The sequence below is a fragment of the Coregonus clupeaformis genome, chromosome 8 (genome assembly GCF_020615455.1).
Source record: "Coregonus clupeaformis isolate EN_2021a chromosome 8, ASM2061545v1, whole genome shotgun sequence".
Taxonomy (NCBI): domain Eukaryota; kingdom Metazoa; phylum Chordata; class Actinopteri; order Salmoniformes; family Salmonidae; genus Coregonus; species Coregonus clupeaformis.
This window is the reverse complement of record NC_059199.1, coordinates 47,148,308-47,159,159: the sequence shown is the minus strand read 5'-3', so window position 1 is coordinate 47,159,159 and position 10,852 is coordinate 47,148,308. Positions and strand designations below refer to the sequence as shown.

At 43.2% G+C, this 10,852-nt stretch overlaps 1 pseudogene; it reads left to right on the top strand.

Annotated features, from left to right (window-relative positions):
• Positions 1-668: 668 nt before the first annotated feature.
• Positions 669-9,927, top strand: LOC121572547 (annotated as a pseudogene).
• Positions 9,928-10,852: the final 925 nt, after the last annotated feature.

Below are 10,852 nucleotides of genomic sequence, written 5' to 3'. Positions count from 1 at the left end.
AATTGCCCAACATCAGTGCTCGACCTCACTAATGCTCTCGTGGCTGAATGGAAGCAAGTCCCCGCAGTAATGTTCCAACATCTAGTGAAAAGCCTTCCCAGAAGGGTGGAGGCAGTCATAGCAGCAAATACTCCATATTAATGACCATGATTTTGGAATGAGACGTTCGACGAGCAGGTGTCCACATACTCATGTAGTGTATGTTATCCATTCCAAATTCATAGAGATAATACAATTGCTGTATCACAGACACTGTCCTTATCAACATGTTTTCAGAGTTCGCCCCATATTCAATCATTGATACAGAATTACATTTGTACCAAGGTCTTACACAGTGCTTGGTTGGAACGAAAGAAGTGCAGGAGCTGTCTTTTTCCAAGTCGGTCCATTAGACTATGTTCACCGAAATTCACAAATGACATTATGCTATAGAGACCTCTGATTATTCACTGTTCAGGGTTCATACACATTTTCCATGACTTCTCCATGACTTCTCCACATTTTCATGACTTTTATTATAGCCTACATGAAAAAGTAACCATTATTGACACTGGAAGGCTGCTGTGTCTGATCCCATGTAGGCCTACCACCTCCTGCCATTGTGCCCTTGATCAAGGCACTTAACCCCCCACAAAGTAGAACTGCACTGTTGGTCACATGTTGTCAACATGTGGTCAACCCTCCATCTGGAGAGCTCCTGGGTGTGTAGGCTTGGCTTTTGATCCAGCCCTGAAACACCAAAGCCACCAAAGCAGCTGATGTTTAAGCATGCACACCCACTAGCTATCCTGGAGGATGGTTGCCATTACAACCAAATACTTTTGTCTTTATAAAATGATTCCCTCATTCAATGAATCAGGGATCAAATGGATAAGGTAGGCTACTTCAAAGCAAGGTACACTACCAGTCAAAAGTTTGGACACACCTACTCATTCAAGTAGAGTTTTCGTTTTTCTTTATTTTTTACTATTTTTTACATTGTAGAATAATAGTGAAGACATGAAAACTATGAAATAACACATATAGAATGATGAAGTAATCAAAAAAGTGTTAAACAAATCAAAATATATTTTATACTTGAGATTCTTCAAATAGCCACCCTTTGCCTTGATGACGGCTTTGCACACTCTTGGCATTGATCTAGTAGCTCAGTGTTCTGTCACTGGTGGGGACAGTAAGTCACCGCCAAGACTAAGGGCAGAGCTCGAAAATTCAAGCCCCTTGGGTGCTGCCATAGAGTTACATTAGAAGTGCCCATCCAAGAAGTCTCAAGGTCAATGGCCACAGATAAAATGACGTCAAATCATGTTATATCTACAGTAGCTTTGTTTGGACTGATCATGTCAACCAGGGACGGCCTGTTCAATAGGGCGATATGGGCGACGCACTGCCAAACGGGAAAAGGAAGGGATTTTTTTTCTAATCAATTATATCACGGCAACAGTAGTTATCAGTGTTGTAATCTGATCTGACTGCCACTAAATGTCAAATCAGGCTAAAGTCGTGCTTCAAATGGCCCCGCCCGTTTTTGGGCGATTTCAGTCAGGTTGAAAATCGCCCAGAAGTCTCTCATAGCCTGTCATGTAAAATCTATTTTTTTCAAATTTCAAAGCTTTCAATACATTCTCTATGGGTGTCTGTGGGCTTGCACTTACGCTTTCGTCATACGTGACGTAACCATGAACGTAACTAAGCAAATAGCGGCTAGCAGCGTCTCTTTGCGACCTGCAGTGTGGCGTTATTTTATGTTTTTAATTTGTACACTTAGTGGCGTTATTTTATGTTTTTAATTTGTAGACTTAGTTTACAAACATTCTGCCAACCATGGATTTCGAGTGGTGGGTTTTGGACTGATCTTGTTGATCGTGTACATACCCGCTACAGAACGGACTAAATAATGAAAACGTTGCTGGCAGCGGAATCCAATACAGCTGGGAGACTTGGCTGGATGACAGAGTCCCGGACAGAGAAGTGGAGCCGGCCGAGCTTCACCCTGGTCGGAGCGGATCTCGATCTGACAGTCACAGGGAAAATCGATCCTGGTAAGAGAGCGACTCTGTACCCCGAGCCCCCGACATTGAACTGCTTTCTGTGTCACTGTGACCTTACTATCTGCCCCGTGAGTTCCCCCAATTGTTTGTTACCGTTGTGTACTGTTGATAATCACAAGTTTACTGGAGAACTGAGACCAAGTAGAGACTTTGGACAGGGTGGATATGGTATAATAAAGGCAGTTTATTCAGAGGTAAAGATATCTGGAATCGCGTGCACGGACTCGTTCGTCAAACTCTTAGGGAGCTATCTGAAGAGAGCCCCGAAAACATTGTGTGCTGACATTTTATACAATAAATGATGTAGGTTGAATCTAGTAGTTCTGATCTTCTGATTGGTCCTGATGAGTTGGGCGAGGTCCCCTCCACTGTTGCATTGGCTCTGAGTCGGGTTCTCTGTCTTCAAATGTTCAGCCTAAAGAGAGGGGGATTTTTGTGTGTGTGTGTGTGTGTGTTTAACAGTGATGATGTGTGTGTGTGTGTGTGTTTAACAGTGATGATGTGTGTGTGTGTGTGTGTTATCAGTGATGATGTGTGTGTGTGTGTGTGTGTGTCCTCAGAGCAAGAACTCGTGAGTTGGAAGAACTGAGAGACCTATGGCGTGGGTGTTGTCCTTGGCCACCTGCTGACAAGGCTGACAAGATAGGACTCTTTTGTCCATTGTTATAGGAAAAATATTGAATATTGAAAACAAACGCCCAACACAAAATGGGTCATGCACAAGATTTTAGTCAGACCAAGCTATAACATTATATATTTACTACGACAGTACATTCAACCAAAAGCTAATATAACAAAGGCATCAGAGATTATTTATAATCTGTCACAGAAACTGGAATCCATCTCCCCAGATCAGTCAATAAATGCTTCTGGTATTGACTTATATGCTGCCCCTGTCTTCATGTTGTTGCTGGACATATCTTTTTTAAAATGTGTGTAGGTCACCTAAATCATCAGAAAAATTGCCCCTCCTGAGAATTTTTTCAGGAGCCGCCACTGATGTCAACATCTTACTTTCAAAATTTTTGCTAGCAGTCATCATCATGAATCAAGTCAACAATCTACTGGCAAATCCTTTTTAATCCTTGTCATATGAAGAGAAATAATGAAAATAAATTATAGATTAAACGTATCGGTGCTCATCGGTCATTGGACATAAACATTACACAACAAGTTGGAAATCGCAACAATGAGTGGTTTGGAAGGAATTAGTGACCGTGGCTAACTGCAAGCATTATAAAGCAATCACTAGCCTGCTATTCAGTGGAGTGGCTGTGTGGTCCCAAATCTGGGATTAAGTGTCTCTTTTCCAAGTTTAAAATGATAAACATTCAACATTGGCCATGCTGTCAATGAAGCATGATTTGTGCCGCGCTGAAAACAACTGTGAACTCTAAACTGCGAAAACTTGACTTCAGTGAGTTCAAGACAACTGGGAAGTTGGGAAAAAACAAGCTCCGACTGGGAAAATACGTTTTGAACGGTCATCCAACTCGGAATTGTACATCCGGAACTCGGGCCTCTTTCTAGAGCTACGACCTGAAGATCAATGACGTCATCATAAATCGAACTGTTTGTTTGCCCCACCAAGATTTACATGCTAAAATCGCCACTGGTCTGTCATTATTTTATACCTTCTGCTGAAATGTTGCACTCTCTCCTTGGGCAACTGCCCACTCGCACTGGCACACACACAGCACACACAGACAAGCACTGAAGGGTCATTCACTGAAGGCTGATATGTATATTTCTAAGTGATTGATCATATTTAAAAGTGTGCCTTCATGAATTACGTTATAAAAAAATTTATAAATTAATTTCCATGACTTTTCATGACCTTACAAACTCTCATTTGACAACTTGGAACAGCGCATGATGCACATTCAGGTTGACGGATTGATTCAATCACTGCAATCTCCAACAGCCTACTCACAGATTCACAGACTAGCAGCAAATAAACTTGAACAGAGCAGAATCAAGAAATACATTAATTCCCACTCTCCATTGCTATTCAATGCAGATCCCGCCTTCATTCCACTTTGATCAACCTTTTTTTTTACTAGGTGTGTGAATCTGGGCCGGCTATAAGCTACTTATTTTATAGAGGAGCTGAGTCGATGCCAGATCTGACTGCCAACGGAATCTGACTGACCGTCGCGCCGATCTGTGTCACAAAGAAATGTTTTGGAAGCTGATTCGCTGCTTCTCTCCCACAACTCCGCCATAGTTACTGTTGCCACGACTAACAGGCGCGTGTGAGCAGTTCCCGGGAAAAGGGGAGACAGATTGGGCAAGCAAGGTGCTGAAACGATGATGGCTAATAGCTAGCTACTGTAGCTTAGATAGCTGGCTATGTGTTCTGCTAACTGTTTAGCAACCCGTTTTACTGCATGAATTAGCTTGATTAGGTTCTATTTGTTTTACTTTTACATTTAGAATAAAGAAGATTCAGTGGCTTCTGTCTAGCCACTATCTGAAAAGCATGTCAAGGTAATTACACCATTAGCTACAACATTTGCATTAGATTTTGTTGCACAGTCTGCCAGTATGTCTTTCTGTCTGCCTGTACACCTAGGATTTCTAGTACCAGGCTGGAGAGTGGTGGTGGCAACTGGAGGGCAAGCAACTTCACTGAGCACATGTAGAAGCTCATCGCCATGAAGTTAATCTATACCAGTTGATACAAGTACAGTGGGGGAAAAAAGTATTTAGTCAGCCACCAATTGTGCAAGTTCTCCCACTTAAAAAGATGAGAGAGGCCTGTAATTTTCATCATAGGTACACGTCAACTATGACAGACACATTGAGAAAAAAAATCCAGAAAATCACATTGTGGGGATTTTTTATGAATTTATTTGCAAATGATGGTGGAAAATAAGTATTTGGTCACCTACAAACAAGCAAGATTTCTGTCTCTCACAGACCTGTAACTTCTTCTTTAAGAGGCTCCTCTGTCCTCCACTCGTTACCTGTATTAATGGCACCTGTTTGAACTTGTTATCAGTATAAAAGACACCTGTCCACAACCTCAAACAGTCACTTTCCAAACTCCACTATGGCCAAGACCAAAGAGCTGTCAAAGGACACCAGAAACAAAATTGTAGACCTGCACCAGGCTGGGAAGACTGAATCTGCAATAGGTAAGCAGCTTGGTTTGAAGAAATCAACTGTGGGAGCAATTATTAGGAAATGGAAGACATACAAGACCACTGATAATCTCCCTCGATCTGGGGCTCCACGCAAGATCTCACCCCCGTGGGGTCAAAATGATCACAAGAACGGTGAGCAAAAATCCCAGAACCACACGGGGGGACCTAGTGAATGACCTGCAGAGAGCTGGGACCAAAGTAACAAAGCCTACCATCAGTAACACACTACGCCGCCAGGGACTCAAATCCTGCAGTGCAAGACGTGTCCCCCTGCTTAAGCCATTACATGTCCAGGCCCATCTGAAGTTTGCTAGAGTGCATTTGGATGATCCAGAAGAGGATTGAGAGAATGTCATATGGTCAGATGAAACCAAAATATAACTTTTTGGTAAAAACTCAACTTGTCGTGTTTGGAGGACAAAGAATGCTGAGTTGCATCCAAAGAACACCATATCTACTGTGAAGCATGGGGGTGGAAACATCATGCTTTGGGGCTGTTTTTCTGCAAAGGGACCAGGACGACTGATCCGTGTAAAGGAAAGAATGAATGGGGCCATGTATCGTGAGATTTTGAGTGAAAACCTCCTTCCATCAGCAAGGGCATTGAAGATGAAACGTGGCTGGGTCTTTCAGCATGACAATGATCCCAAACACACCGCCCGGGCAACGAAGGAGTGGCTTCGTAAGAAGCACTTCAAGGTCCTGGAGTGGCCTAGCCAGTCTCCAGATCTCAACCCCATAGAAAATCTTTGGAGGGAGTTGAAAGTCCGTGTTGCCCAGCGACAGCCCCAAAACATCACTGCTCTAGAGGAGATATGCATGGAGGAATGGGCCAAAATACCAGCAAAAGTGTGTGAAAACCTTGTGAAGACTTACAGAAAACGTTTGACCTGTGTCATTACCAACAAAGGGTATATAACAAAGTATTGAGAAACTTTTGTTATTGACCAAATACTTATTTTCCACCATAATTTGCAAATACATTCATTAAAAATCCTACAATGTGATTTTCTGGAATTTTTTTCCTCATTTTGTCTGTCATAGTTGACGTGTACCTATGATGAAAATTACAGGCCTCTCTCATCTTTTTAAGTGGGAGAACTTGCACAACTGGTGGCTGACTAAATACTTTTTTTCCCCACTGTAGCTAGGTCCCAAGATAAAATTCACTTTGACCCAAGAGAACAATTCAGACTAAGAATTTGCTAAATGTAAGATCATAATGAACAACATTTTAAGGACAGAGGGGATCTGATCCAAGATCAGCCCTCCTACTCTGAGAGTCTTTGGGCCCTGGTCACTATCTCCATTATTTTGCCCTGCTTCTGGAGAGCTACATTGGTATGCATTTGTTTATGTGTGTGTCCTAGGAGTTCCAGGTGACGGTGTACCCACTGGAGGGCAACATCAATGAGCATATGTAGGAGAGTATCCTCGTGAAGACCATCTACACCAGCGAAGGAGGTCTCCTATATTATAAAGTACATTACAGAAACAACATTTAAAAAGCCCCTCGATCAGTACATACAGTAAATAGCTTTTATTGGAAAACAGTTTCAGGATACAGATGTTTACATGATTATTATTTTTGTTGGTTTGGCACATTTTTCGGATGTAAGCGGTATTTTCTAAACTGATGGAGTATGGTGATATAAGCAACTGTGGGACAGGTTTGGTGATTGGCAAGGACAGAAACCTGGTAGAGTCATGAGCCGTTCATCCAACTTCATGTCACGCCTACGGTTCTCTTCAAAGGCCTTGTGCTATCTGAGATTTAAAAAAATAAAAAAATATGTAAATCCAGTGGGGATTTTAGCATGTAAATCTTGGTGGGGCCAACAAAAACAAAATGTTTTAGATGCATGCCAGCAAAGGCACTACACAACACAACACTAAACAATACATTCCTTGCACTATAAGGGTGACAAACGGTGCCCACAAACTGTTAGGGCCTACATAAAGCTGTCCCAACAGCAGAGCTTTTCAGCACCATGGAGTGAATCCTTACCATCGCTACACCTGGCTATCAGCAGAGCCTTGTCTGGCAGTGAAACAGTTCATTCAGCCTCATTTACTGCCTTTTTAAAAAACATAGCTGATATGGCTGACTTGCTTAAACAAATGTGGTTTCTACTGACAATTGAGATGTACAAACTATGGCATAAGGGAACGATGAGCGGATAAGAGGCAATCCATAATTCTGATTAAGACATTAATGAGCGAGCTAGGACGGACGTAGTCAATAACTATTTGTTCAGCACTTTTTAAATGTACAGCTACAGAATTCAGAATATGGGCCGTTCTTACAGTATTCTCCCTGTCCATCAAGTCAGAAACGTAGGATAAGTAAAGGGGCCATAAAAGCAGACAATGAAAGCTCTTACAATATTCGATGATTACATTTTCTAAAACAGGCTATAGGCTACATGTGCACCACCAAGTCAGAACTGTAGGCTAAGTTATGAGGGGGAAAGGGACCAAATTATTAGGGTGAGGCACATGATACACTTAGTATTACTTTCTTAGCTACAGTATACAGTGCCTTCGGAAAGTATTCAGACCCCTTGTCTTTTTCCACATTTTGTTACGTTACAGCCTTATTCTAAAATGGATTAAATTAGTTGTTTTCCTCACCAATCTACACACAATACCCAATAATGACAAAGCGAAAACAGGTTTTTAGACATTTTAGCAAATTAAAAAAATTAACAGATCAAAATTACCTTATTTACATAAGTATTCAGACCCTTTGCTATGAGACTCGACATTGAGCTCAGGTGCATCCTGTTTCCATTAAGCATCCTTGAGATGTTTCTATAACTTGATTGGAGTCCACCTGTGGTAAATTCAATTGATTGGACATGATTTGGAAAGGCACAAACCTGTCTATATAAGGTCCCACAAACCATGAGGTCGAAGGAATTGTACATAGAGCTCCAAGACAGGATTGTGTCGAGGCACAGATCTGGGGAAGTGTAGCAAAAAATGATAGAGTTGCCAGACGGAAGCCAATCCTCAGTAAAAGGCACATGACAGCCCGCTTGGAGTTTGCCAAAAGGCACCTAAAGACTTTCAGAGCATGAGAAACAAGACCCCAACAGCAAGTGGCCACAGACAACGTCCAGGCTCTGCTTGTCTATGCCATCATTGCCACTGTCTTCACGGTGATCCTGCTGCTGCTACTTTTCTTCATGAGGAAGCGCGTGGCGCTGACCATCACCCTGTTCCACGTGGCAGGCAAGGTGTTCACTCACCTGCCCCTGCTGGCCCTGCAGCCCTTCTGGACCTTCCTCAGCCTCATGCTCTTCTGGGTGTCCTGGCTTGGTGTGCTACTCTTCCTCGGAACCACAGGTAGCCCTGTGCAGAGTGAGGAGACAGGGTTGGTGGAGTATCAAATGTCAGGTCCACTCCAGTACATGGTGTGGTACCACGCTGTGGGCCTCATCTGGATCAGTCAGTTCATCCTGGCCTGCCAGCAGATGACCGTGGCTGGAGCTGTGGTCACCTACTACTTCACCAGGAATAAATCTCAACTGCCCATGACCCCCATCGTGTCGTCTATGCTGCGTCTTGCCCGCTACCACCTGGGCACCGTGGCCAAAGGCTCCTTCATCATCACCCTGGTGGAGATCCCTCGCCTCATCCTCACCTACATCCACAACCAGCTGAAAGGAAAATAAAATGCCTGTGCTCGCTGTATGCTGAAAGCCTGCATCTGCTGCTTGTGGTCCCTGAAGAAGTGTCTAACATACCTGAATCAAAACGCGTACACGGCCACAGCGATCAACAGCACCAGTTTCTGTACGTCGGCGCGCGACGCCTTCGTCATCCTGGTAGAGAATGCCCTCAGAGTGGCCACCATCAACACCGTGGGGGGACTTTGTCCTCTTCCTGGGAAAGGTACTGATCGTCTCCTGCACTGCGTTCGTGGGTGTATTGTCTCTCAACTACCAGCGGGACTACACGGTGTGGGTGTTGCCCCTGCTCATCGTCTGCCTGTTCTCCTGGCTGGTCGCCCACTGCTTCCTGTCTGTCTTTGAGATCGTGGTGGACGTTCTATTCCTCTGCTTCGCCGTGGACACCAAGCACAACGACGGCAGCCCCGGCCGAGAGTTCTACATGGACAAGGCCCTAATGGAGCTTGTAGAGAACAGTAAGAAAATGGTGGGAAGGGATCGGCCCGAGGCAGATGGAGACGGTCGTGAGATGAAGCCCATGACTCATGGAGGAGGGACTTTTGCTTCACCGAACCAAACCAGAAGACGGAAACCAAAAGGCACTCCAAACATTTCCATGATATCACTCTAGTTCCAGGGACGACAATATTTTTGATAACCTGTTTAATAATTTATGGCATGCTTTACATAAAAGCTTTTTTTTTTTTTTTTACACATCCGTCAAGAATATTGTTATTGTCGTTTTGTGCTATTGTACAGGCTGTAGAGTTGATCTTTTTTTGTTTAGCTTCTTGTGTGTAGAAGTATTGTGAGAGATTATTCAAATGCATTCAATGTCATCACTGTTATTTTGTAACTACTACTACTGTACACTACAAGTGTTTGTATATCAATGTCTTTTTAGATTGTGGTAATGATGATCATGGTTGCTACTTACGCTGCATTGGTACATCTAATACAATTGTGACAGCTAACTACCATAACAGATAATCAACAGGCAATTTTCTGTCTAAAAACTCCACCCCCAATGTCTTTTGACCCTGTTGAAAGATTTCCTGTATGAAAATAAAAATAAGCCTTTTTGAATTTTGGAGAAAAAAATAAAAAAATAAAAAAATAAAATAAAAAATAGATTATCTGGTCTGATGAAACCAATATTCAACTCTTTGGCCTGAATGTCAAGTGTCACATCTGGAGAAAACCTGTCACCATCCCTAAGGTGAAGCATGGTGGTGACAGCATCATGCTGTGGGGATGATTTTCAGCGGCAGGGACTGGGAGACTAGTCAGGATCGAGAGAGAGATCCATGATGAAAACCTGCTCCAGAGCACTCAGGACCTCAGACTGGGGCGAAGGTTCACCTTCCAACAGGACAATGACCCTAAGCACACAGCCAAGACAACGCAGGAGTGGCTTCGGGACAAGTCTCTGAATGTCCTTGAGTGGCCCAGCCAGAGCCCGGACTTGAACCTGATCGAACATCTCTGGAGAGACCTGAAAATAGCTGTGCAGTGACACTCCCCATCCAACCTGACAGAGCTTGAGAGGATCTGCAGAGAAGAATGGGAGAAACTCCTCAAATACAGGTGTGCCAAGCTTGTAGCGTCATACCCAAGAAGACGCAAGGCTGTAATTGCTGCCAAAGGTACTTCAACAAAGTACTGAGTAAAGGGTCTGAATACCGACTGGCTTGATTTGGTCTCATGTAGCAACATTTCTAATGGTGTTTTTTTTACATTGGATAAAAGTAGAGACTCAGAGCTAGAACATGGTATATCTTACACTACAGTTGAGGAACAATGGGAAAGTAATTCTGCTTTGAAAGTTGATCAACTGTAACCTCACTTTTGAGAAAATGGCCCTTGAATGTTTTGGTACACCTACTGGAGAGCTCTTCATTGTCTACACCCATTCAACATCGTTCATACCCTCAAGCTTTAGCCCCAACCAACTCTTTAAGGATTCACATGTGAG